This window comes from Phyllobates terribilis, unplaced genomic scaffold, assembly GCF_046119375.1.
Source record: "Phyllobates terribilis strain yellow unplaced genomic scaffold, ASM4611937v1 Scaffold_160__1_contigs__length_4322635, whole genome shotgun sequence".
NCBI lineage: Eukaryota > Metazoa > Chordata > Amphibia > Anura > Dendrobatidae > Phyllobates > Phyllobates terribilis.
Window position 1 is genome coordinate 4108260 of NW_027362920.1, and position 25976 is coordinate 4134235.

General features: G+C 42.5%; 12 non-coding genes and 2 pseudogenes across 12 annotated transcripts; all 14 read right to left on the reverse strand.

The window, feature by feature from the left end:
• Positions 1 to 200: 200 nt before the first annotated feature.
• LOC141207323 (U2 spliceosomal RNA) lies at positions 201 to 404 on the reverse strand (annotated as a pseudogene).
• A 2436-nt stretch (positions 405 to 2840) lies between these two features.
• Positions 2841 to 3031, reverse strand: LOC141207856 (U2 spliceosomal RNA). Its single transcript, XR_012278178.1, has one exon. It is a non-coding gene; the product is annotated as a U2 spliceosomal RNA (small nuclear RNA).
• A 1115-nt stretch (positions 3032 to 4146) lies between these two features.
• Positions 4147 to 4346, reverse strand: LOC141207324 (U2 spliceosomal RNA). Its single transcript, XR_012277721.1, has one exon. It is a non-coding gene; the product is annotated as a U2 spliceosomal RNA (small nuclear RNA).
• A 2438-nt stretch (positions 4347 to 6784) lies between these two features.
• On the reverse strand, positions 6785 to 6975 carry LOC141207857 (U2 spliceosomal RNA). Its single transcript, XR_012278179.1, has one exon. It is a non-coding gene; the product is annotated as a U2 spliceosomal RNA (small nuclear RNA).
• A 1115-nt stretch (positions 6976 to 8090) lies between these two features.
• LOC141207858 (U2 spliceosomal RNA) lies at positions 8091 to 8281 on the reverse strand. The gene has a single exon (XR_012278180.1). It is a non-coding gene; the product is annotated as a U2 spliceosomal RNA (small nuclear RNA).
• Positions 8282 to 9396: 1115 nt separating this feature from the next.
• LOC141207859 (U2 spliceosomal RNA) lies at positions 9397 to 9587 on the reverse strand. The gene has a single exon (XR_012278181.1). It is a non-coding gene; the product is annotated as a U2 spliceosomal RNA (small nuclear RNA).
• A 1115-nt stretch (positions 9588 to 10702) lies between these two features.
• LOC141207860 (U2 spliceosomal RNA) lies at positions 10703 to 10893 on the reverse strand. The gene has a single exon (XR_012278182.1). It is a non-coding gene; the product is annotated as a U2 spliceosomal RNA (small nuclear RNA).
• A 1115-nt stretch (positions 10894 to 12008) lies between these two features.
• On the reverse strand, positions 12009 to 12199 carry LOC141207861 (U2 spliceosomal RNA). The gene has a single exon (XR_012278183.1). It is a non-coding gene; the product is annotated as a U2 spliceosomal RNA (small nuclear RNA).
• Positions 12200 to 13314: 1115 nt separating this feature from the next.
• Positions 13315 to 13505, reverse strand: LOC141207863 (U2 spliceosomal RNA). The gene has a single exon (XR_012278185.1). It is a non-coding gene; the product is annotated as a U2 spliceosomal RNA (small nuclear RNA).
• Positions 13506 to 14620: 1115 nt separating this feature from the next.
• LOC141207199 (U2 spliceosomal RNA) lies at positions 14621 to 14810 on the reverse strand. Its single transcript, XR_012277620.1, has one exon. It is a non-coding gene; the product is annotated as a U2 spliceosomal RNA (small nuclear RNA).
• Positions 14811 to 15925: 1115 nt separating this feature from the next.
• On the reverse strand, positions 15926 to 16116 carry LOC141207864 (U2 spliceosomal RNA). The gene has a single exon (XR_012278186.1). It is a non-coding gene; the product is annotated as a U2 spliceosomal RNA (small nuclear RNA).
• Positions 16117 to 17231: 1115 nt separating this feature from the next.
• On the reverse strand, positions 17232 to 17422 carry LOC141207239 (U2 spliceosomal RNA). Its single transcript, XR_012277657.1, has one exon. It is a non-coding gene; the product is annotated as a U2 spliceosomal RNA (small nuclear RNA).
• Positions 17423 to 18537: 1115 nt separating this feature from the next.
• LOC141207865 (U2 spliceosomal RNA) lies at positions 18538 to 18728 on the reverse strand. Its single transcript, XR_012278187.1, has one exon. It is a non-coding gene; the product is annotated as a U2 spliceosomal RNA (small nuclear RNA).
• Positions 18729 to 19843: 1115 nt separating this feature from the next.
• On the reverse strand, positions 19844 to 20053 carry LOC141207283 (U2 spliceosomal RNA; annotated as a pseudogene).
• Positions 20054 to 25976: the final 5923 nt, after the last annotated feature.

Here is a 25976-nt window from a genome sequence, read left to right on the forward strand (position 1 = left end):
TTACATGGCAATGCAATGCACAGTTGCTGAAGTTGAACCAAAATGAGCTTGTAATCTGGCTTCTGCAACTTTGAACATGAAAAATCCAATGAGGAGAAGAAAAGCAAAGCCAAAGAGTCCATCCCCAAATCCGACAAACAAGCAAAATGAACAAAAAACATTGAATTCAATTCTTTCTGATTTTAGAAACTGCATTAAAGAAGGGGTGCACCGGTCCTGGAGATACTGCAATACCAGGTCAATGCGTGGAGTGGACAGAGCAAGCTCTTTTTCCATCTCCCTGTTCTAAAAATCCATTTAATATATGGTCCCCAGATAGGGGACGTATCAGATATTAAACTGATAAGAACAGATTTTTTTTTTTTTTTTTTTTTTTTTTTTTTCCAAACACTCAGAAATTAAGTTTTATAATCTTAAATCATATATCACTAAACTCAAGATTTTAGTTCCATCATCGTGTTTAGATATTATATTTATATTTTTTCATTTGAATTAATATATATAAAGTTAAACATAACAATTCCTTTACAGTTTCAACAGTTTCCAAACAAATCACAACTGACATTACTTCACCCGGTTTCCCAAACTAAATATCCCCTTTTTCCCTTTTACTTTCCTCCCAACAAAACCCCTTAACTTCTTTTCTTCCTCCTCATGCTCTAACCGCATCTGTTCCCAATCATACTCTTCCTCATCATCTCTGAAAGTCACCACCTTCTCCAAAACTTTACCCTTTTCCTCTTTTACTTCTTTCTTTTCACCAGATACTTTCCTTGATCCACAATTTTCCTGTACCGTTACCTTTTTCTTCACCTTTAAACTTTCAACTTCTTTTCCCTGCTTATTCTCCTCTATAATTATCGCATCAACTTCCTTCTTCATTTTATCACCAATATCTTCCTTTTGTTCTCCAAAGTTCTTTTCAAAAGTTCCTTTGCTGCTTTCCATGTAACAATACCCAGAACTCCCGTTTACCATAATCCTCCCATTATGCAAATTTTCTTCTCCTGTTGTCCACACCAAAAAACGTCTCTTTTCGTTCCAAATACCAACTTTGTTCCTGTATAATTTCTGAAACTTTACCATCTTACATTTAGATTCCAAAAAAAACATTATCTCCTCTATTTCCACAAACGGATTGTCCATGTAAATTATCACACTCTTCGGTTTCCCCATGAATGATGCACTTACTCCAATTTTCCCAGAATCCTCTTCACTCCAGCATTTGAAAAAATGAATGCACTTTTCCTCAGAAACTAGAGTCACATCACAAACTTTACCTTGCTTTATTTCTTGCATACAGTAGATATCCTTCTCCAAAACTTCATGTTTCCTCAAAATTTCCAGAATCCATTTTTCTTCCAAAAAAGTTTCTTCCGTCTCCCGTTTCACAAAAAAACGTAAGCATCTCTTCTTTTTCCAAAACTCCATCTCAACAATCCGTTTTCCTTCCGTTTTTCCTTTTAATCCTCCAAATGTTGCCACCACAGCTATGTGTGGCGACAGTTGCCCCCCACAGCTATGTGTGGTGACAAGGTGATCGCCTCTCGTTGCCCAGGGACTAATCCGACTCCCTAATAGCAGCAGGGGGGTTTAGCTCCACCGATGAGTGTAGCGATCCCCCCAGGCCAAGGAGCCGGGTACCCCAAGCACCTCCCAGTCAAGACCAAGGCAGCAACCGCTAGATCACTGCACTTGATCTTAGCCAAAAGGCCGAGAAGCGATAACCAGAATTGGTTTCAAACTACGGAGCCACCCAAGGATCCTGAAAAGTCCATTTGTGGAGATGAGCTCCTGGACTCCCGTTAAGAAGACATGTTGTCAACCTCTAGATCCCTTACATGCCTGCACTTTTCGGCTTGCTGCTGCTGCAATCCACGCGTTTTAGATCTGCATAACTCCACGTCTTTAAACACAGCACCTTCATCCCCTGCTGTTCCCACCCGCCTCAACACCGTTGGAAGGGAGGAGAACCAATTAAGGCGGGGGGTGGGGTGGAACGAGCAGCTGTCTACCCTTAGCAGAAGGGCTCCTGATTACATACCTCTCCTGCTGCTGCTGCTGCTGGCTGTCCAGCAGCAGACTGAAGGTGGCTGCTGCTGTGCACAGGTATATAAAGGCTCAGAGCCTATTATGACACGCGCAGCCAGCGTTCCATTGCCACATTCCATCTACTGCAGGCAGGATACCTGGCTGGCTGAATGTCGCTGAGAAGCTCACAGAGACCGCCATAAGCAACAGTTTAACAGAATGCCACAGACTAATCAACCAAACTTTTTGGGTTGGGTTCTCTTTTATAGTCTGCAGGCATTAAATGAAAGAAGTCAGTGTTCCAGCAGAAGGAGACAACGTTTCAGAAAAGGCATTGTAGCAAACCAAAAAAGAAATTTTAAGCGCAGCAGAGTAACCAGCGCACATACCTGTTAGCTCAGGTGAGTTTAAAAGGCTGCTGTTGATAACAAGGGCATTTGCTAAATAGATGGTGTGTGTGCAACAATATACTGAAAGGTCAATTATATTGTGCAGCTTATCTCACCACCTGTAGTTATTTAGGTGAAAGCTCCAAAATGCTTGCCTAATATGTCTGTTTATCCAAAAGGAAGTAAAAAGGGAGAGCTAGAAAGATAGCATTGCATCACATTACATGGCAATGCAATGCACAGTTGCTGAAGTTGAACCAAAATGAGCTTGTAATCTGGCTTCTGCAACTTTGAACATGAAAAATCCAATGAGGAGAAGAAAAGCAAAGCCAAAAAGTCCATCCCCAAATCCGACAAACAAGCAAAATGAACAAAAAACATTGAATTCAATTCTTTCTGATTTTAGAAACTGCATTAAAGAAGGGGTGCACCGGTCCTGGAGATACTGCAATACCAGGTCAATGCGTGGAGTGGACAGAGCAAGCTCTTTTTCCATCTCCCTGTTCTAAAAATCCATTTAATATATGGTCCCCAGATAGGGGACGTATCAGATATTAAACTGATAAGAACAGATACTACACTTGATCTTAGCCAAAAGGCCGAGAAGCGATAACCAGAATTGGTTTCAAACTACGGAGCCACCCAAGGATCCTGAAAAGTCCATTTGTGGAGATGAGCTCCTGGACTCCCGTTAAGAAGACATGTTGTCAACCTCTAGATCCCTTACATGCCTGCACTTTTCGGCTTGCTGCTGCTGCAATCCACGCGTTTTAGATCTGCATAACTCCACCTCTTTAAACACAGCACCTTCACCCCCTGCTGTTCCCACCCGCCTCAACACCGTTGGAAGGGAGGAGAACCAATTAAGGCGGGGGGTGGGGTGGAACGAGCAGCTGTCTACCCTTAGCAGGAGGGCTCCTGATTACATACCTCTCCTGCTGCTGCTGCTGCTGGCTGTCCAGCAGCAGACTGAAGGTGGCTGCTGCTGTGCACAGGTATATAAAGGCTCAGAGCCTATTATGACACGCGCAGCCAGCGTTCCATTGCCACATTCCATCTACTGCAGGCAGGATACCTGGCTGGCTGAATGTCGCTGAGAAGCTCACAGAGACCGCCATAAGCAACAGTTTAACAGAATGCCACAGACTAATCAACCAAACTTTTTGGGTTGGGTTCTCTTTTATAGTCTGCAGGCATTAAATGAAAGAAGTCAGTGTTCCAGCAGAAGGAGACAACGTTTCAGAAAAGGCATTGTAGCAAACCAAAAAAGAAATTTTAAGCGCAGCAGAGTAACCAGCGCACATACCTGTTAGCTCAGGTGAGTTTAAAAGGCTGCTGTTGATAACAAGGGCATTTGCTAAATAGATGGTGTGTGTGCAACAATATACTGAAAGGTCAATTATATTGTGCAGCTTATCTCACCACCTGTAGTTATTTAGGTGAAAGCTCCAAAATGCTTGCCTAATATGTCTGTTTATCCAAAAGGAAGTAAAAAGGGAGAGCTAGAAAGATAGCATTGCATCACATTACATGGCAATGCAATGCACAGTTGCTGAAGTTGAACCAAAATGAGCTTGTAATCTGGCTTCTGCAACTTTGAACATGAAAAATCCAATGAGGAGAAGAAAAGCAAAGCCAAAGAGTCCATCCCCAAATCCGACAAACAAGCAAAATGAACAAAAAACATTGAATTCAATTCTTTCTGATTTTAGAAACTGCATTAAAGAAGGGGTGCACCGGTCCTGGAGATACTGCAATACCAGGTCAATGCGTGGAGTGGACAGAGCAAGCTCTTTTTCCATCTCCCTGTTCTAAAAATCCATTTAATATATGGTCCCCAGATAGGGGACGTATCAGATATTAAACTGATAAGAACAGATTTTTTTTTTTTTTTTTTTTTTTTTTTTCCAAACACTCAGAAATTAAGTTTTATAATCTTAAATCATATATCACTAAACTCAAGATTTTAGTTCCATCATCGTGTTTAGATCTTATATTTATATTTTTTCATTTGAATTAATATATATAAAGTTAAACATAACAATTCCTTTACAGTTTCAACAGTTTCCAAACAAATCACAACTGACATTACTTCACCCGGTTTCCCAAACTAAATATCCCCTTTTTCCCTTTTACTTTCCTCCCAACAAAACCCCTTAACTTCTTTTCTTCCTCCTCATGCTCTAACCGCATCTGTTCCCAATCATACTCTTCCTCATCATCTCTGAAAGTCACCACCTTCTCCAAAACTTTACCCTTTTCCTCTTTTACTTCTTTCTTTTCACCAGATACTTTCCTTGATCCACAATTTTCCTGTACCGTTACCTTTTTCTTCACCTTTAAACTTTCAACTTCTTTTCCCTGCTTATTCTCCTCTATAATTATCGCATCAACTTCCTTCTTCATTTTATCACCAATATCTTCCTTTTGTTCTCCAAAGTTCTTTTCAAAAGTTCCTTTGCTGCTTTCCATGTAACAATACCCAGAACTCCCGTTTACCATAATCCTCCCATTATGCAAATTTTCTTCTCCTGTTGTCCACACCAAAAAACGTCTCTTTTCGTTCCAAATACCAACTTTGTTCCTGTATAATTTCTGAAACTTTACCATCTTACATTTAGATTCCAAAAAAAACATTATCTCCTCTATTTCCACAAACGGATTGTCCATGTAAATTATCACACTCTTCGGTTTCCCCATGAATGATGCACTTACTCCAATTTTCCCAGAATCCTCTTCACTCCAGCATTTGAAAAAATGAATGCACTTTTCCTCAGAAACTAGAGTCACATCACAAACTTTACCTTGCTTTATTTCTTGCATACAGTAGATATCCTTCTCCAAAACTTCATGTTTCCTCAAAATTTCCAGAATCCATTTTTCTTCCAAAAAAGTTTCTTCCGTCTCCCGTTTCACAAAAAAACGTAAGCATCTCTTCTTTTTCCAAAACTCCATCTCAACAATCCGTTTTCCTTCCGTTTTTCCTTTTAATCCTCCAAATGTTGCCACCACAGCTATGTGTGGCGACAGTTGCCCCCCACAGCTATGTGTGGTGACAAGGTGATCGCCTCTCGTTGCCCAGGGACTAATCCGACTCCCTAATAGCAGCAGGGGGGTTTAGCTCCACCGATGAGTGTAGCGATCCCCCCAGGCCAAGGAGCCGGGTACCCCAAGCACCTCCCAGTCAAGACCAAGGCAGCAACCGCTAGATCACTGCACTTGATCTTAGCCAAAAGGCCGAGAAGCGATAACCAGAATTGGTTTCAAACTACGGAGCCACCCAAGGATCCTGAAAAGTCCATTTGTGGAGATGAGCTCCTGGACTCCCGTTAAGAAGACATGTTGTCAACCTCTAGATCCCTTACATGCCTGCACTTTTCGGCTTGCTGCTGCTGCAATCCACGCGTTTTAGATCTGCATAACTCCACCTCTTTAAACACAGCACCTTCACCCCCTGCTGTTCCCACCCGCCTCAACACCGTTGGAAGGGAGGAGAACCAATTAAGGCGGGGGGTGGGGTGGAACGAGCAGCTGTCTACCCTTAGCAGGAGGGCTCCTGATTACATACCTCTCCTGCTGCTGCTGCTGCTGGCTGTCCAGCAGCAGACTGAAGGTGGCTGCTGCTGTGCACAGGTATATAAAGGCTCAGAGCCTATTATGACACGCGCAGCCAGCGTTCCATTGCCACATTCCATCTACTGCAGGCAGGATACCTGGCTGGCTGAATGTCGCTGAGAAGCTCACAGAGACCGCCATAAGCAACAGTTTAACAGAATGCCACAGACTAATCAACCAAACTTTTTGGGTTGGGTTCTCTTTTATAGTCTGCAGGCATTAAATGAAAGAAGTCAGTGTTCCAGCAGAAGGAGACAACGTTTCAGAAAAGGCATTGTAGCAAACCAAAAAAGAAATTTTAAGCGCAGCAGAGTAACCAGCGCACATACCTGTTAGCTCAGGTGAGTTTAAAAGGCTGCTGTTGATAACAAGGGCATTTGCTAAATAGATGGTGTGTGTGCAACAATATACTGAAAGGTCAATTATATTGTGCAGCTTATCTCACCACCTGTAGTTATTTAGGTGAAAGCTCCAAAATGCTTGCCTAATATGTCTGTTTATCCAAAAGGAAGTAAAAAGGGAGAGCTAGAAAGATAGCATTGCATCACATTACATGGCAATGCAATGCACAGTTGCTGAAGTTGAACCAAAATGAGCTTGTAATCTGGCTTCTGCAACTTTGAACATGAAAAATCCAATGAGGAGAAGAAAAGCAAAGCCAAAGAGTCCATCCCCAAATCCGACAAACAAGCAAAATGAACAAAAAACATTGAATTCAATTCTTTCTGATTTTAGAAACTGCATTAAAGAAGGGGTGCACCGGTCCTGGAGATACTGCAATACCAGGTCAATGCGTGGAGTGGACAGAGCAAGCTCTTTTTCCATCTCCCTGTTCTAAAAATCCATTTAATATATGGTCCCCAGATAGGGGACGTATCAGATATTAAACTGATAAGAACAGATACTACACTTGATCTTAGCCAAAAGGCCGAGAAGCGATAACCAGAATTGGTTTCAAACTACGGAGCCACCCAAGGATCCTGAAAAGTCCATTTGTGGAGATGAGCTCCTGGACTCCCGTTAAGAAGACATGTTGTCAACCTCTAGATCCCTTACATGCCTGCACTTTTCGGCTTGCTGCTGCTGCAATCCACGCGTTTTAGATCTGCATAACTCCACCTCTTTAAACACAGCACCTTCACCCCCTGCTGTTCCCACCCGCCTCAACACCGTTGGAAGGGAGGAGAACCAATTAAGGCGGGGGGTGGGGTGGAACGAGCAGCTGTCTACCCTTAGCAGGAGGGCTCCTGATTACATACCTCTCCTGCTGCTGCTGCTGCTGGCTGTCCAGCAGCAGACTGAAGGTGGCTGCTGCTGTGCACAGGTATATAAAGGCTCAGAGCCTATTATGACACGCGCAGCCAGCGTTCCATTGCCACATTCCATCTACTGCAGGCAGGATACCTGGCTGGTTGAATGTCGCTGAGAAGCTCACAGAGACCGCCATAAGCAACAGTTTAACAGAATGCCACAGACTAATCAACCAAACTTTTTGGGTTGGGTTCTCTTTTATAGTCTGCAGGCATTAAATGAAAGAAGTCAGTGTTCCAGCAGAAGGAGACAACGTTTCAGAAAAGGCATTGTAGCAAACCAAAAAAGAAATTTTAAGCGCAGCAGAGTAACCAGCGCACATACCTGTTAGCTCAGGTGAGTTTAAAAGGCTGCTGTTGATAACAAGGGCATTTGCTAAATAGATGGTGTGTGTGCAACAATATACTGAAAGGTCAATTATATTGTGCAGCTTATCTCACCACCTGTAGTTATTTAGGTGAAAGCTCCAAAATGCTTGCCTAATATGTCTGTTTATCCAAAAGGAAGTAAAAAGGGAGAGCTAGAAAGATAGCATTGCATCACATTACATGGCAATGCAATGCACAGTTGCTGAAGTTGAACCAAAATGAGCTTGTAATCTGGCTTCTGCAACTTTGAACATGAAAAATCCAATGAGGAGAAGAAAAGCAGAGCCAAAGAGTCCATCCCAAAATCCGACAAACAAGCAAAATGAACAAAAAACATTGAATTCAATTCTTTCTGATTTTAGAAACTGCATTAAAGAAGGGGTGCACCGGTCCTGGAGATACTGCAATACCAGGTCAATGCGTGGAGTGGACAGAGCAAGCTCTTTTTCCATCTCCCTGTTCTAAAAATCCATTTAATATATGGTCCCCAGATAGGGGACGTATCAGATATTAAACTGATAAGAACAGATACTACACTTGATCTTAGCCAAAAGGCCGAGAAGCGATAACCAGAATTGGTTTCAAACTACGGAGCCACCCAAGGATCCTGAAAAGTCCATTTGTGGAGATGAGCTCCTGGACTCCCGTTAAGAAGACATGTTGTCAACCTCTAGATCCCTTACATGCCTGCACTTTTCGGCTTGCTGCTGCTGCAATCCACGCGTTTTAGATCTGCATAACTCCACCTCTTTAAACACAGCACCTTCACCCCCTGCTGTTCCCACCCGCCTCAACACCGTTGGAAGGGAGGAGAACCAATTAAGGCGGGGGGTGGGGTGGAACGAGCAGCTGTCTACCCTTAGCAGGAGGGCTCCTGATTACATACCTCTCCTGCTGCTGCTGCTGCTGGCTGTCCAGCAGCAGACTGAAGGTGGCTGCTGCTGTGCACAGGTATATAAAGGCTCAGAGCCTATTATGACACGCGCAGCCAGCGTTCCATTGCCACATTCCATCTACTGCAGGCAGGATACCTGGCTGGCAGAATGTCGCTGAGAAGCTCACAGAGACCGCCATAAGCAACAGTTTAACAGAATGCCACAGACTAATCAACCAAACTTTTTGGGTTGGGTTCTCTTTTATAGTCTGCAGGCATTAAATGAAAGAAGTCAGTGTTCCAGCAGAAGGAGACAACGTTTCAGAAAAGGCATTGTAGCAAACCAAAAAAGAAATTTTAAGCGCAGCAGAGTAACCAGCGCACATACCTGTTAGCTCAGGTGAGTTTAAAAGGCTGCTGTTGATAACAAGGGCATTTGCTAAATAGATGGTGTGTGTGCAACAATATACTGAAAGGTCAATTATATTGTGCAGCTTATCTCACCACCTGTAGTTATTTAGGTGAAAGCTCCAAAATGCTTGCCTAATATGTCTGTTTATCCAAAAGGAAGTAAAAAGGGAGAGCTAGAAAGATAGCATTGCATCACATTACATGGCAATGCAATGCACAGTTGCTGAAGTTGAACCAAAATGAGCTTGTAATCTGGCTTCTGCAACTTTGAACATGAAAAATCCAATGAGGAGAAGAAAAGCAAAGCCAAAGAGTCCATCCCAAAATCCGACAAACAAGCAAAATGAACAAAAAACATTGAATTCAATTCTTTCTGATTTTAGAAACTGCATTAAAGAAGGGGTGCACCGGTCCTGGAGATACTGCAATACCAGGTCAATGCGTGGAGTGGACAGAGCAAGCTCTTTTTCCATCTCCCTGTTCTAAAAATCCATTTAATATATGGTCCCCAGATAGGGGACGTATCAGATATTAAACTGATAAGAACAGATACTACACTTGATCTTAGCCAAAAGGCCGAGAAGCGATAACCAGAATTGGTTTCAAACTACGGAGCCACCCAAGGATCCTGAAAAGTCCATTTGTGGAGATGAGCTCCTGGACTCCCGTTAAGAAGACATGTTGTCAACCTCTAGATCCCTTACATGCCTGCACTTTTCGGCTTGCTGCTGCTGCAATCCACGCGTTTTAGATCTGCATAACTCCACCTCTTTAAACACAGCACCTTCACCCCCTGCTGTTCCCACCCGCCTCAACACCGTTGGAAGGGAGGAGAACCAATTAAGGCGGGGGGTGGGGTGGAACGAGCAGCTGTCTACCCTTAGCAGGAGGGCTCCTGATTACATACCTCTCCTGCTGCTGCTGCTGCTGGCTGTCCAGCAGCAGACTGAAGGTGGCTGCTGCTGTGCACAGGTATATAAAGGCTCAGAGCCTATTATGACACGCGCAGCCAGCGTTCCATTGCCACATTCCATCTACTGCAGGCAGGATACCTGGCTGGCTGAATGTCGCTGAGAAGCTCACAGAGACCGCCATAAGCAACAGTTTAACAGAATGCCACAGACTAATCAACCAAACTTTTTGGGTTGGGTTCTCTTTTATAGTCTGCAGGCATTAAATGAAAGAAGTCAGTGTTCCAGCAGAAGGAGACAACGTTTCAGAAAAGGCATTGTAGCAAACCAAAAAAGAAATATTAAGCGCAGCAGAGTAACCAGCGCACATACCTGTTAGCTCAGGTGAGTTTAAAAGGCTGCTGTTGATAACAAGGGCATTTGCTAAATAGATGGTGTGTGTGCAACAATATACTGAAAGGTCAATTATATTGTGCAGCTTATCTCACCACCTGTAGTTATTTAGGTGAAAGCTCCAAAATGCTTGCCTAATATGTCTGTTTATCCAAAAGGAAGTAAAAAGGGAGAGCTAGAAAGATAGCATTGCATCACATTACATGGCAATGCAATGCACAGTTGCTGAAGTTGAACCAAAATGAGCTTGTAATCTGGCTTCTGCAACTTTGAACATGAAAAATCCAATGAGGAGAAGAAAAGCAAAGCCAAAGAGTCCATCCCAAAATCCGACAAACAAGCAAAATGAACAAAAAACATTGAATTCAATTCTTTCTGATTTTAGAAACTGCATTAAAGAAGGGGTGCACCGGTCCTGGAGATACTGCAATACCAGGTCAATGCGTGGAGTGGACAGAGCAAGCTCTTTTTCCATCTCCCTGTTCTAAAAATCCATTTAATATATGGTCCCCAGATAGGGGACGTATCAGATATTAAACTGATAAGAACAGATACTACACTTGATCTTAGCCAAAAGGCCGAGAAGCGATAACCAGAATTGGTTTCAAACTACGGAGCCACCCAAGGATCCTGAAAAGTCCATTTGTGGAGATGAGCTCCTGGACTCCCGTTAAGAAGACATGTTGTCAACCTCTAGATCCCTTTCATGCCTGCACTTTTCGGCTTGCTGCTGCTGCAATCCACGCGTTTTAGATCTGCATAACTCCACCTCTTTAAACACAGCACCTTCACCCCCTGCTGTTCCCACCCGCCTCAACACCGTTGGAAGGGAGGAGAACCAATTAAGGCGGGGGGTGGGGTGGAACGAGCAGCTGTCTACCCTTAGCAGGAGGGCTCCTGATTACATACCTCTCCTGCTGCTGCTGCTGCTGGCTGTCCAGCAGCAGACTGAAGGTGGCTGCTGCTGTGCACAGGTATATAAAGGCTCAGAGCCTATTATGACACGCGCAGCCAGCGTTCCATTGCCACATTCCATCTACTGCAGGCAGGATACCTGGCTGGCTGAATGTCGCTGAGAAGCTCACAGAGACCGCCATAAGCAACAGTTTAACAGAATGCCACAGACTAATCAACCAAACTTTTTGGGTTGGGTTCTCTTTTATAGTCTGCAGGCATTAAATGAAAGAAGTCAGTGTTCCAGCAGAAGGAGACAACGTTTCAGAAAAGGCATTGTAGCAAACCAAAAAAGAAATTTTAAGCGCAGCAGAGTAACCAGCGCACATACCTGTTAGCTCAGGTGAGTTTAAAAGGCTGCTGTTGATAACAAGGGCATTTGCTAAATAGATGGTGTGTGTGCAACAATATACTGAAAGGTCAATTATATTGTGCAGCTTATCTCACCACCTGTAGTTATTTAGGTGAAAGCTCCAAAATGCTTGCCTAATATGTCTGTTTATCCAAAAGGAAGTAAAAAGGGAGAGCTAGAAAGATAGCATTGCATCACATTACATGGCAATGCAATGCACAGTTGCTGAAGTTGAACCAAAATGAGCTTGTAATCTGGCTTCTGCAACTTTGAACATGAAAAATCCAATGAGGAGAAGAAAAGCAAAGCCAAAGAGTCCATCCCAAAATCCGACAAACAAGCAAAATGAACAAAAAACATTGAATTCAATTCTTTCTGATTTTAGAAACTGCATTAAAGAAGGGGTGCACCGGTCCTGGAGATACTGCAATACCAGGTCAATGCGTGGAGTGGACAGAGCAAGCTCTTTTTCCATCTCCCTGTTCTAAAAATCCATTTAATATATGGTCCCCAGATAGGGGACGTATCAGATATTAAACTGATAAGAACAGATACTACACTTGATCTTAGCCAAAAGGCCGAGAAGCGATAACCAGAATTGGTTTCAAACTACGGAGCCACCCAAGGATCCTGAAAAGTCCATTTGTGGAGATGAGCTCCTGGACTCCCGTTAAGAAGACATGTTGTCAACCTCTAGATCCCTTACATGCCTGCACTTTTCGGCTTGCTGCTGCTGCAATCCACGCGTTTTAGATCTGCATAACTCCACCTCTTTAAACACAGCACCTTCACCCCCTGCTGTTCCCACCCGCCTCAACACCGTTGGAAGGGAGGAGAACCAATTAAGGCGGGGGGTGGGGTGGAACGAGCAGCTGTCTACCCTTAGCAGGAGGGCTCCTGATTACATACCTCTCCTGCTGCTGCTGCTGCTGGCTGTCCAGCAGCAGACTGAAGGTGGCTGCTGCTGTGCACAGGTATATAAAGGCTCAGAGCCTATTATGACACGCGCAGCCAGCGTTCCATTGCCACATTCCATCTACTGCAGGCAGGATACCTGGCTGGCTGAATGTCGCTGAGAAGCTCACAGAGACCGCCATAAGCAACAGTTTAACAGAATGCCACAGACTAATCAACCAAACTTTTTGGGTTGGGTTCTCTTTTATAGTCTGCAGGCATTAAATGAAAGAAGTCAGTGTTCCAGCAGAAGGAGACAACGTTTCAGAAAAGGCATTGTAGCAAACCAAAAAAGAAATTTTAAGCGCAGCAGAGTAACCAGCGCACATACCTGTTAGCTCAGGTGAGTTTAAAAGGCTGCTGTTGATAACAAGGGCATTTGCTAAATAGATGGTGTGTGTGCAACAATATACTGAAAGGTCAATTATATTGTGCAGCTTATCTCACCACCTGTAGTTATTTAGGTGAAAGCTCCAAAATGCTTGCCTAATATGTCTGTTTATCCAAAAGGAAGTAAAAAGGGAGAGCTAGAAAGATAGCATTGCATCACATTACATGGCAATGCAATGCACAGTTGCTGAAGTTGAACCAAAATGAGCTTGTAATCTGGCTTCTGCAACTTTGAACATGAAAAATCCAATGAGGAGAAGAAAAGCAAAGCCAAAGAGTCCATCCCAAAATCCGACAAACAAGCAAAATGAACAAAAAACATTGAATTCAATTCTTTCTGATTTTAGAAACTGCATTAAAGAAGGGGTGCACCGGTCCTGGAGATACTGCAATACCAGGTCAATGCGTGGAGTGGACAGAGCAAGCTCTTTTTCCATCTCCCTGTTCTAAAAATCCATTTAATATATGGTCCCCAGATAGGGGACGTATCAGATATTAAACTGATAAGAACAGATACTACACTTGATCTTAGCCAAAAGGCCGAGAAGCGATAACCAGAATTGGTTTCAAACTACGGAGCCACCCAAGGATCCTGAAAAGTCCATTTGTGGAGATGAGCTCCTGGACTCCCGTTAAGAAGACATGTTGTCAACCTCTAGATCCCTTACATGCCTGCACTTTTCGGCTTGCTGCTGCTGCAATCCACGCGTTTTAGATCTGCATAACTCCACCTCTTTAAACACAGCACCTTCACCCCCTGCTGTTCCCACCCGCCTCAACACCGTTGGAAGGGAGGAGAACCAATTAAGGCGGGGGGTGGGGTGGAACGAGCAGCTGTCTACCCTTAGCAGGAGGGCTCCTGATTACATACCTCTCCTGCTGCTGCTGCTGCTGGCTGTCCAGCAGCAGACTGAAGGTGGCTGCTGCTGTGCACAGGTATATAAAGGCTCAGAGCCTATTATGACACGCGCAGCCAGCGTTCCATTGCCACATTCCATCTACTGCAGGCAGGATACCTGGCTGGCTGAATGTCGCTGAGAAGCTCACAGAGACCGCCATAAGCAACAGTTTAACAGAATGCCACAGACTAATCAACCAAACTTTTTGGGTTGGGTTCTCTTTTATAGTCTGCAGGCATTAAATGAAAGAAGTCAGTGTTCCAGCAGAAGGAGACAACGTTTCAGAAAAGGCATTGTAGCAAACCAAAAAAGAAATTTTAAGCGCAGCAGAGTAACCAGCGCACATACCTGTTAGCTCAGGTGAGTTTAAGAGGCTGCTGTTGATAACAAGGGCATTTGCTAAATAGATGGTGTGTGTGCAACAATATACTGAAAGGTCAATTATATTGTGCAGCTTATCTCACCACCTGTAGTTATTTAGGTGAAAGCTCCAAAATGCTTGCCTAATATGTCTGTTTATCCAAAAGGAAGTAAAAAGGGAGAGCTAGAAAGATAGCATTGCATCACATTACATGGCAATGCAATGCACAGTTGCTGAAGTTGGACCAAAATGAGCTTGTAATCTGGCTTCTGCAACTTTGAACATGAAAAATCCAATGAGGAGAAGAAAAGCAAAGCCAAAGAGTCCATCCCAAAATCCGACAAACAAGCAAAATGAGCAAAAAACATTGAATTCAATTCTTTCTGATTTTAGAAACTGCATTAAAGAAGGGGTGCACCGGTCCTGGAGATACTGCAATACCAGGTCAATGCGTGGAGTGGACAGAGCAAGCTCTTTTTCCATCTCCCTGTTCTAAAAATCCATTTAATATATGGTCCCCAGATAGGGGACGTATCAGATATTAAACTGATAAGAACAGATACTACACTTGATCTTAGCCAAAGGCCGAGAAGCGATAACCAGAATTGGCTTCAAACTACGGAGCCACCCAAGGATCCTGAAAAGTCCATTTGTGGAGATGAGCTCCTGGACTCCCGTTAAGAAGACATGTTGTCAACCTCTAGATCCCTTACATGCCTGCACTTTTCGGCTTGCTGCTGCTGCAATCCACGCGTTTTAGATCTGCATAACTCCACCTCTTTAAACACAGCACCTTCACCCCCTGCTGTTCCCACCCGCCTCAACACCGTTGGAAGGGAGGAGAACCAATTAAGGCGGGGGGTGGGGTGGAACGAGCAGCTGTCTACCCTTAGCAGGAGGGCTCCTGATTACATACCTCTCCTGCTGCTGCTGCTGCTGGCTGTCCAGCAGCAGACTGAAGGTGGCTGCTGCTGTGCACAGGTATATAAAGGCTCAGAGCCTATTATGACACGCGCAGCCAGCGTTCCATTGCCACATTCCATCTACTGCAGGCAGGATACCTGGCTGGCTGAATGTCGCTGAGAAGCTCACAGAGACTGCCATAAGCAACAGTTTAACAGAATGCCACAGACTAATCAACCAAACTTTTTGGGTTGGGTTCTCTTTTATAGTCTGCAGGCATTAAATGAAAGAAGTCAGTGTTCCAGCAGAAGGAGACAACGTTTCAGAAAAGGCATTGTAGCAAACCAAAAAAGAAATTTTAAGCGCAGCAGAGTAACCAGCGCACATACCTGTTAGCTCAGGTGAGTTTAAAAGGCTGCTGTTGATAACAAGGGCATTTGCTAAATAGATGGTGTGTGTGCAACAATATACTGAAAGGTCAATTATATTGTGCAGCTTATCTCACCACCTGTAGTTATTTAGGTGAAAGCTCCAAAATGCTTGCCTAATATGTCTGTTTATCCAAAAGGAAGTAAAAAGGGAGAGCTAGAAAGATAGCATTGCATCACATTACATGGCAATGCAATGCACAGTTGCTGAAGTTGAACCAAAATGAGCTTGTAATCTGGCTTCTGCAACTTTGAACATGAAAAATCCAATGAGGAGAAGAAAAGCAAAGCCAAAGAGTCCATCCCAAAATCCGACAAACAAGCAAAATGAACAAAAAACATTGAATTCAATTCTTTCTGATTTTAGAAACTGCATTAAAGAAGGGGTGCACCGGTCCTGGAGATACTGCAATACCAGGTCAATGCGTGGAGTGGACAGAGCAAGCTCTTTTTCCATCTCCCTGTTCTAAAAATCCATTTAATATATGGTCCCCAGATAGGGGACGTATCAGATATTAAACTGATAAGAACAGATACTACACTTGATCTTAGCCAAAAGGCCGAGAAGCGATAACCAGAATTGGTTTCAAACTACGGAGCCACCCAAGGATCCTGAAAAGTCCATTTGTGGAGATGAGCTCCTGGACTCCCGTTAAGAAGACATGTTGTCAACCTCTAGATCCCTTACATGCCTGCACTTTTCGGCTTGCTGCTGCTGCAATCCACGCGTTTTAGATCTGCATAACTCCACCTCTTTAAACACAGCACCTTCACCCCCTGCTGTTCCCACCCACCTCAACACCGTTGGAAGGGAGGAGAACCAATTAAGGCGGGGGGTGGGGTGGAACGAGCAGCTGTCTACCCTTAGCAGGAGGGCTCCTGATTACATACCTCTCCTGCTGCTGCTGCTGCTGGCTGTCCAGCAGTAGACTGAAGGTGGCTGCTGCTGTGCACAGGTATATAAAGGCTCAGAGCCTATTATGACACGCGCAGCCAGCGTTCCATTGCCACATTCCATCTACTGCAGGCAGGATACCTGGCTGGCTGAATGTCGCTGAGAAGCTCACAGAGACCGCCATAAGCAACAGTTTAACAGAATGCCACAGACTAATCAGCCAAACTTTTTGGGTTGGGTTCTCTTTTATAGTCTGCAGGCATTAAATGAAAGAAGTCAGTGTTCCAGCAGAAGGAGACAACGTTTCAGAAAAGGCATTGTAGCAAACCAAAAAAGAAATTTTAAGCGCAGCAGAGTAACCAGCGCACATACCTGTTAGCTCAGGTGAGTTTAAAAGGCTGCTGTTGATAACAAGGGCATTTGCTAAATAGATGGTGTGTGTGCAACAATATACTGAAAGGTCAATTATATTGTGCAGCTTATCTCACCACCTGTAGTTATTTAGGTGAAAGCTCCAAAATGCTTGCCTAATATGTCTGTTTATCCAAAAGGAAGTAAAAAGGGAGAGCTAGAAAGATAGCATTGCATCACATTACATGGCAATGCAATGCACAGTTGCTGAAGTTGAACCAAAATGAGCTTGTAATCTGGCTTCTGCAACTTTGAACATGAAAAATCCAATGAGGAGAAGAAAAGCAAAGCCAAAGAGTCCATCCCAAAATCCGACAAACAAGCAAAATGAACAAAAAACATTGAATTCAATTCTTTCTGATTTTAGAAACTGCATTAAAGAAGGGGTGCACCGGTCCTGGAGATACTGCAATACCAGGTCAATGCGTGGAGTGGACAGAGCAAGCTCTTTTTCCATCTCCCTGTTCTAAAAATCCATTTAATATATGGTCCAAAGATAGGGGACGTATCAGATATTAAACTGATAAGAACAGATACTACACTTGATCTTAGCCAAAAGGCCGAGAAGCGATAACCAGAATTGGTTTCAAACTACGGAGCCACCCAAGGATCCTGAAAAGTCCATTTGTGGAGATGAGCTCCTGGACTCCCGTTAAGAAGACATGTTGTCAACCTCTAGATCCCTTACATGCCTGCACTTTTCGGCTTGCTGCTGCTGCAATCCACGCGTTTTAGATCTGCATAACTCCACCTCTTTAAACACAGCACCTTCACCCCCTGCTGTTCCCACCCACCTCAACACCGTTGGAAGGGAGGAGAACCAATTAAGGCGGGGGGTGGGGTGGAACGAGCAGCTGTCTACCCTTAGCAGGAGGGCTCCTGATTACATACCTCTCCTGCTGCTGCTGCTGCTGGCTGTCCAGCAGTAGACTGAAGGTGGCTGCTGCTGTGCACAGGTATATAAAGGCTCAGAGCCTATTATGACACGCGCAGCCAGCGTTCCATTGCCACATTCCATCTACTGCAGGCAGGATACCTGGCTGGCTGAATGTCGCTGAGAAGCTCACAGAGACCGCCATAAGCAACAGTTTAACAGAATGCCACAGACTAATCAGCCAAACTTTTTGGGTTGGGTTCTCTTTTATAGTCTGCAGGCATTAAATGAAAGAAGTCAGTGTTCCAGCAGAAGGAGACAACGTTTCAGAAAAGGCATTGTAGCAAACCAAAAAAGAAATTTTAAGCGCAGCAGAGTAACCAGCGCACATACCTGTTAGCTCAGGTGAGTTTAAAAGGCTGCTGTTGATAACAAGGGCATTTGCTAAATAGATGGTGTGTGTGCAACAATATACTGAAAGGTCAATTATATTGTGCAGCTTATCTCACCACCTGTAGTTATTTAGGTGAAAGCTCCAAAATGCTTGCCTAATATGTCTGTTTATCCAAAAGGAAGTAAAAAGGGAGAGCTAGAAAGATAGCATTGCATCACATTACATGGCAATGCAATGCACAGTTGCTGAAGTTGAACCAAAATGAGCTTGTAATCTGGCTTCTGCAACTTTGAACATGAAAAATCCAATGAGGAGAAGAAAAGCAAAGCCAAAGAGTCCATCCCAAAATCCGACAAACAAGCAAAATGAACAAAAAACATTGAATTCAATTCTTTCTGATTTTAGAAACTGCATTAAAGAAGGGGTGCACCGGTCCTGGAGATACTGCAATACCAGGTCAATGCGTGGAGTGGACAGAGCAAGCTCTTTTTCCATCTCCCTGTTCTAAAAATCCATTTAATATATGGTCCCCAGATAGGGGACGTATCAGATATTAAACTGATAAGAACAGATACTACACTTGATCTTAGCCAAAAGGCCGAGAAGCGATAACCAGAATTGGTTTCAAACTACGGAGCCACCCAAGGATCCTGAAAAGTCCATTTGTGGAGATGAGCTCCTGGACTCCCGTTAAGAAGACATGTTGTCAACCTCTAGATCCCTTACATGCCTGCACTTTTCGGCTTGCTGCTGCTGCAATCCACGCGTTTTAGATCTGCATAACTCCACCTCTTTAAACACAGCACCTTCACCCCCTGCTGTTCCCACCCGCCTCAACACCGTTGGAAGGGAGGAGAACCAATTAAGGCGGGGGGTGGGGTGGAACGAGCAGCTGTCTACCCTTAGCAGGAGGGCTCCTGATTACATACCTCTCCTGCTGCTGCTGCTGCTGGCTGTCCAGCAGCAGACTGAAGGTGGCTGCTGCTGTGCACAGGTATATAAAGGCTCAGAGCCTATTATGACACGCGCAGCCAGCGTTCCATTGCCACATTCCATCTACTGCAGGCAGGATACCTGGCTGGCTGAATGTCGCTGAGAAGCTCACAGAGACCGCCATAAGCAACAGTTTAACAGAATGCCACAGACTAATCAACCAAACTTTTTGGGTTGGGTTCTCTTTTATAGTCTGCAGGCATTAAATGAAAGAAGTCAGTGTTCCAGCAGAAGGAGACAACGTTTCAGAAAAGGCATTGTAGCAAACCAAAAAAGAAATTTTAAGCGCAGCAGAGTAACCAGCGCACATACCTGTTAGCTCAGGTGAGTTTAAAAGGCTGCTGTTGATAACAAGGGCATTTGCTAAATAGATGGTGTGTGTGCAACAATATACTGAAAGGTCAATTATATTGTGCAGCTTATCTCACCACCTGTAGTTATTTAGGTGAAAGCTCCAAAATGCTTGCCTAATATGTCTGTTTATCCAAAAGGAAGTAAAAAGGGTGAGCTAGAAAGATAGCATTGCATCACATTACATGGCAATGCAATGCACAGTTGCTGAAGTTGAACCAAAATGAGCTTGTAATCTGGCTTCTGCAACTTTGAACATGAAAAATCCAATGAGGAGAAGAAAAGCAAAGCCAAAGAGTCCATCCCAAAATCCGACAAACAAGCAAAATGAACAAAAAACATTGAATTCAATTCTTTCTGATTTTAGAAACTGCATTAAAGAAGGGGTGCACCGGTCCTGGAGATACTGCAATACCAGGTCAATGCGTGGAGTGGACAGAGCAAGCTCTTTTTCCATCTCCCTGTTCTAAAAATCCATTTAATATATGGTCCCCAGATAGGGGACGTATCAGATATTAAACTGATAAGAACAGATTTTTTTTTTTTTTTTTACACTCAGATTACAAAGTCTTGGAATCAACAAAAAGATAAGAAGACTCAAATCCATCATCGTGCATTCTACCAATTTTAATACTTCTCCAAATCTTTTATTTTCTTTTTCTTTTATATATATATATTTATTTATTTTTTCCCTCTTTTTTTTTTTTTTTAAAAATTATATAGTTTTGGCTATTTTTTTTTGTTTGTTTTTGTTCTTCTTTTTTTGTTTTTCCACAGGTTTTCAAAAAATCAAATCTTACAAGGTAAGTTCATTCCATTTACATTGTTTCCATTTCTCATTTGCTTTCACCTTGCCAAGCGTCATTTTGTCCCTCCAGAAATACATGTACAAATAACTTAGACATAATTTAATACACTGGTCGACTGTTACTTCCTTATGTTTAAACACTAAAATGTTCCTTGCTTTCCACAATGCCGCCTTCACACATGCAATAATAATCCATACAATTTTAAAATCCTCCTCTCTTATCCCCATGCCATAAAATACTCTGTTAAAATCCAAAAAATTAACAGTACTCACAGCTCTCACTATATTGCACACTTTCCTCCATATTGTCTGTGCAAAATTACAATTCCAGAAGATGTGCATGGGTGTTTCACTATTCCCACACCTGGATCTTGGGCACACTTCAGATCTTACCAACCCACGCCTGTGTTGGAACTCACGGGTTGGCAGGCAGTCTTTTACTATACACCAGAGTAAATCCCTGTGTTCATTAGATAACACACTATAATTTACATTCATCCAGATTCTTTCCACAATTTTGAATGAAAAATGTTCCACAGGACTGATACCTATTCTCTCTTCCAGGATTTTTAGGATTTTTTTATGGCATTTAAGAACATTTATTTCGACCATCTTAAGTTTAAAATCTCTTAAAATTTTTCCTAAAACAATATAATTTCCTGGAGGTAAAAACCTATAAGGCCTATTTAGAGACATCTCCAACCATTTATAATTTCTAATATAGAAACCTAAATTATATATAGAAAACAACTTTAGCTTAGAGCCTGGTCCTAATAAAGTGCATACACAGTTCGCTACATACTTTGCATATAAAAAGGACCTAATATCCGGAAAACCTTTCCCACCTTTTTTCTTTGATTTATATATCTCCTCTCTCTTTACTCTTTCCATCTTGGATCTCCATAAAAAATTAAAACATACCTTAATAACTCTCTTCATGATATTATTTTGGGGGATAAAAACTGTTGAGACATATAAAAACATTGGGAGTAAAACCTGTCTAATAATTAAAATTTTTCCTTCCAGGGTAAGATCTCTCAACTGCCAGAAAGTAATCTTTTTCTTAACTCTTTCCAGCAGAGACTCCCAATTTCTTACATTACCACCTGACTCTGAGAAATAAATACCTAAAATTTTTACTTCATTCATTCTTGTTAATTTACACTCAGAATCTACAATAAAATCACCAACAGTTAAAATACCAGATTTTTCCATGTTAATTTTAAAACCCGATGCGCCCCCAAACCAATCCACTGTTCTTATGGCTCTGTTCATGCTTCTAGTGTCTTTAACTAAAACCGTCACATCATCCATATATGCCACCACTTTAACTTGTTCATTGCAACTCCCGGGAATAAAAAAACCATTGATTACCTTATCTCTCCTAAAAGCTGCTAAAAGTGGTTCAATTGCACAAATAAAAAGAATAGGGGATAAGGGACACCCCTGTTTAACGCCACAGTTTATTTTTACATTATCAGATAAAAAACCATTAATAGATATTTTGCTTAAACATGATTTGTAAAGAGATTTAATACGTTTGCTAAAAACATCCGGGCATCCCATTTTCTCTAAAACTGCAAATAAAAAATCATGGGCAACTCTATCGTACGCTTTTTCAAAATCCAAAGTAATTAGAGCAAGCTTTTGTTTTCTGTCTAAAACATCCCATAAAACATCCCTGATTAAAATCAATGAGTCGCTGATTCTCCGATTTGGCACTGCACACGTCTGATCCACTTCTATTACTGAGCCGATTACCTTTTTTAATCTATTTGCTAGTAACTTTGCATATACCTTACAGTCCGTATTTAAAAGGGTTATTGGTCTCCAATTTTTAATCAGTTCTTTATTTCCTTTCTTAAATAATAAAACAATAAGACCCTCCCACCACGACTCTGGGACACTAAAAGATGCTTCTGCTTCTAAAATTACTTCATAAAAATCCTCACCCATGATCTCCCATAAACACTTGTAAAATTCAACAGGTAGTCCATCTGCTCCCGGCGTTTTGTTATTTTGTAGCGTATTAATTGTATTAAAAACTTCCTCTTTAGTAAAATTCCCTATTAAAAAAGATTTATCTTCCGCATTAAAATTTTTTTCCAGTCCTTCTAAAAAATGTTTTTTTAGAGACACATCCGTGTTTTTAACAGAAAATAAATCATCATAAAATTCTTTTGCTTTCATCTTCTTCCCCTCCAAACTTGTTTCTCCTTCCAAAACCTTCATATAATCCTTCTTGTCACATATTTTTTTAAAAAAGAATTTTGTGCATTTTTCATCCTCGTCTAAAACTTTTACTCGGGAATTAAAAATAATTTCTTTACCTTTTTCTTTCAGGCAGTTTTGGATCTTTTCTTTTGTTGTTCGGATCGCCTCCTGCAGATCACATCCGTTATTTTCGAGGTGAAAAAAACATTGCAGTTTAGCATTAAGATCATTATAAAAAATACGTTTTGCAGCAGCTTTCTTCTTTCCTTCTTTAATAAAAAATATTTTTACCTCCTTCTTGACAAAATCCCACCAATTAAAAATAGATTTAAAAAACGTTTTTTTTAGCTTCAGTTTTTCATACAGCTTTTTAAAACCTTCCATAACCACCTCGTCTTGTAGTAGGGATACATTAAATTTCCAGTGTGACGGTCTTTTATCCACATCTGATTCTATTTTAAAACTACATTCTATTATTTTATGATCTGAAAAAGGTGTTGAATGCGTTTTAAAACCTGAGCATGTTAGGGCTTGAGATATAAAAATATAATCTATTCTGGATGAAACACCTCTCCCCACCCAAGTGACTTCATGCTCCTTTTTTTGTCCATCTAATGCCCATGTATCTTTAAGATTAAAAGCTGCTAAAATATTTCTAAGACATGAAGCTGACCCATCTTTTACATTTTTTAAATGACAATTAAAATCCCCACCTAAAACTAATGGATCTACTCCAGGTAAAAACAGCTGCAACAGTTCAAACAAATGTAATCTCAAGGCTTTTTCTGCATTTGCATACACATTAAAACACCTCACTTTCTTCCCATTTTTCTGCACATCAATTCTTAAAATCCTCCCAGGGTATATCTCTTCATAATTTACAATCTCCCAATCTTTAGAGCATAAAAACCCCACACCATCACTTTTTGACTCGTTCCCACCAGAAAAGCATAAGTTACCCTTCCATATACCCTGTAAATATTCATAGCTTATTTTTTTTGTCAAATTACATTCTTGTAGAAAGATAAAATCAATATTTTCATTATTTAAAAAATCATATAAAGCAGTTCTCTTATATAGGTCGTTAAACCCCTGAACATTCAGGGACATTGAGCGGATCATCTTCTAACATTTAGTGCAGGGCTCTTCCCTCCGCCCTCATTCTCTACTGCCGGAGAAGATGGGTCTACCTCCAGATCTGATACATCCGAAGATGACACACTCCCCAGCAGACTTGTTGCTTCTAATGCCTTTACTTTCCCACCACATGGTATTCCTTCATTATCACTTCTATCCACACTTCTTTTTAGAGATTTTTCTGTGCAGTCCATTTGTACCTGCGCGCAAGGTAAGCTCTGCGACAGGGAATTAGTAGGAGTGGACTCCACTACTTCTGGAATATCACTTTCCCCTCCACAACTACTCCCTTTACTTAGTGGAGAAATTTCTTGCAACATTTGACTCTTCTCTTCTCTCTTCTGATCTTCTTTCTTCTGTTCTTCTATCTTCTTCTTTTCATTCTTATCTTCTTTCTTCTTATCTTCTTTCTTCTGCTCTTCTCTCTTTTTCCTTTCCATCTGTTTCTTTATCTCCATGGCCCTTTTTTCTATGTCCTCTATCCTCTTCTGTTTTTCCTCTTCCTTCTTTCTCTTCCTTTCTTCCAACTTCCTTTCCTCTTCTTCTTGTGATTTTTTAACCCGTTCCTCCTTCTTCTTCTCCTTCATTGCCCGTCCCTCCTCTTCCTCTTTTCTCTTTCTTTCTGTCTCCTCCTTCTCACTCCTTTCTTTCTCCTCTTCCCCTTTTTCCTCTTCAGCAGCAATGCCTGCTTCCACATCGTCTTTAGCTTCTTGTTGCTGTTCTTCAGGCGATGTGTCCATCTCCTCTACATCCTTTTTCTTATTTTTAGGGCACTCATCCATCTGGTGAGGAGTACCCATGCAACTAAAACACTTGTTACATTCTGCATCCAGATGTCCATATTTTTTACACACACGGCAGTAGTGTGGCATCCCTGGGAAGAATAAATAACCGCGGCTATGGTTGATATAAACCTGCGGCGGAGGTCTGGACACGCCCCCCTCCTCATTCGGGTTCTTCCTAAATGATACCACATACACACGTTTCCCGTTCCACACTCCAAACTGTGTTTCCCCGCGTCTCTTAGGGATGATTTTGTCACAATACATTGATAGGTAACTTTCAACCTCAGAGTCTGTAATAAATGGACTAAACAAATGAATCGTCAGTACTTTCATTGAAAACTGAAAAGAGGGGATTACTTTCACCCCCTCCAGCTCTACCTTCTCTTTATTTACTTCATAAAGAGCGTAGGCACTTTCACACTGCGAGGCTTTATTAAGCGTAACATCATAAAGTCCTCGAGAAAAAAAAGATTGAAAGCAAAAAAGATGCTCCTTGTCGATCTTCAAGAGCTTACAAATAACATTGAAAATAAATTGAGAATCTTTCACCTGCCGGTGGTCAGGAGCAACCACGAACCTGATGGTGTCCTTCAGCGGATGCTCCTCCGAGAAATAATCATTCGGGTTGCTTGCTTGATTCTCCTTCCTTCCTCCAGGGTTTCTCCTTGTCTCCATGATTTTCCTCTTCTTTTCCAGATACCAAGGAAAATATCACACACGGATCGCAGCCTCCACGAAGTTCGTCCTCCCTCCAACACACCGTCCTCCGTAAAGAAAAGGCACTGCAGCTTTAGCACCGATTCCCAAAAGCAGCACTGGATATCTCCAAAGGCCAAGAATCGGTTCTGCCACCACAGTAACCTTCAGCCCAATGTCACAACCCACTACAGATCGTGCCAAAAGGCCGAGAAGCGATAACCAGAATTGGTTTCAAACTACGGAGCCACCCAAGGATCCTGAAAAGTCCATTTGTGGAGATGAGCTCCTGGACTCCCGTTAAGAAGACATGTTGTCAACCTCTAGATCCCTTACATGCCTGCACTTTTCGGCTTGCTGCTGCTGCAATCCACGCGTTTTAGATCTGCATAACTCCACCTCTTTAAACACAGCACCTTCACCCCCTGCTGTTCCCACCCGCCTCAACACCGTTGGAAGGGAGGAGAACCAATTAAGGCGGGGGGTGGGGTGGAACGAGCAGCTGTCTACCCTTAGCAGGAGGGCTCCTTATTACATACCTCTCCTGCTGCTGCTGCTGCTGGCTGTCCAGCAGCAGACTGAAGGTGGCTGCTGCTGTGCACAGGTATATAAAGGCTCAGAGCCTATTATGACACGCGCAGCCAGCGTTCCATTGCCACATTCCATCTACTGCAGGCAGGATACCTGGCTGGCTGAATGTCGCTGAGAAGCTCACAGAGACCGCCATAAGCAACAGTTTAACAGAATGCCACAGACTAATCAACCAAACTTTTTGGGTTGGGTTCTCTTTTATAGTCTGCAGGCATTAAATGAAAGAAGTCAGTGTTCCAGCAGAAGGAGACAACGTTTCAGAAAAGGCATTGTAGCAAACCAA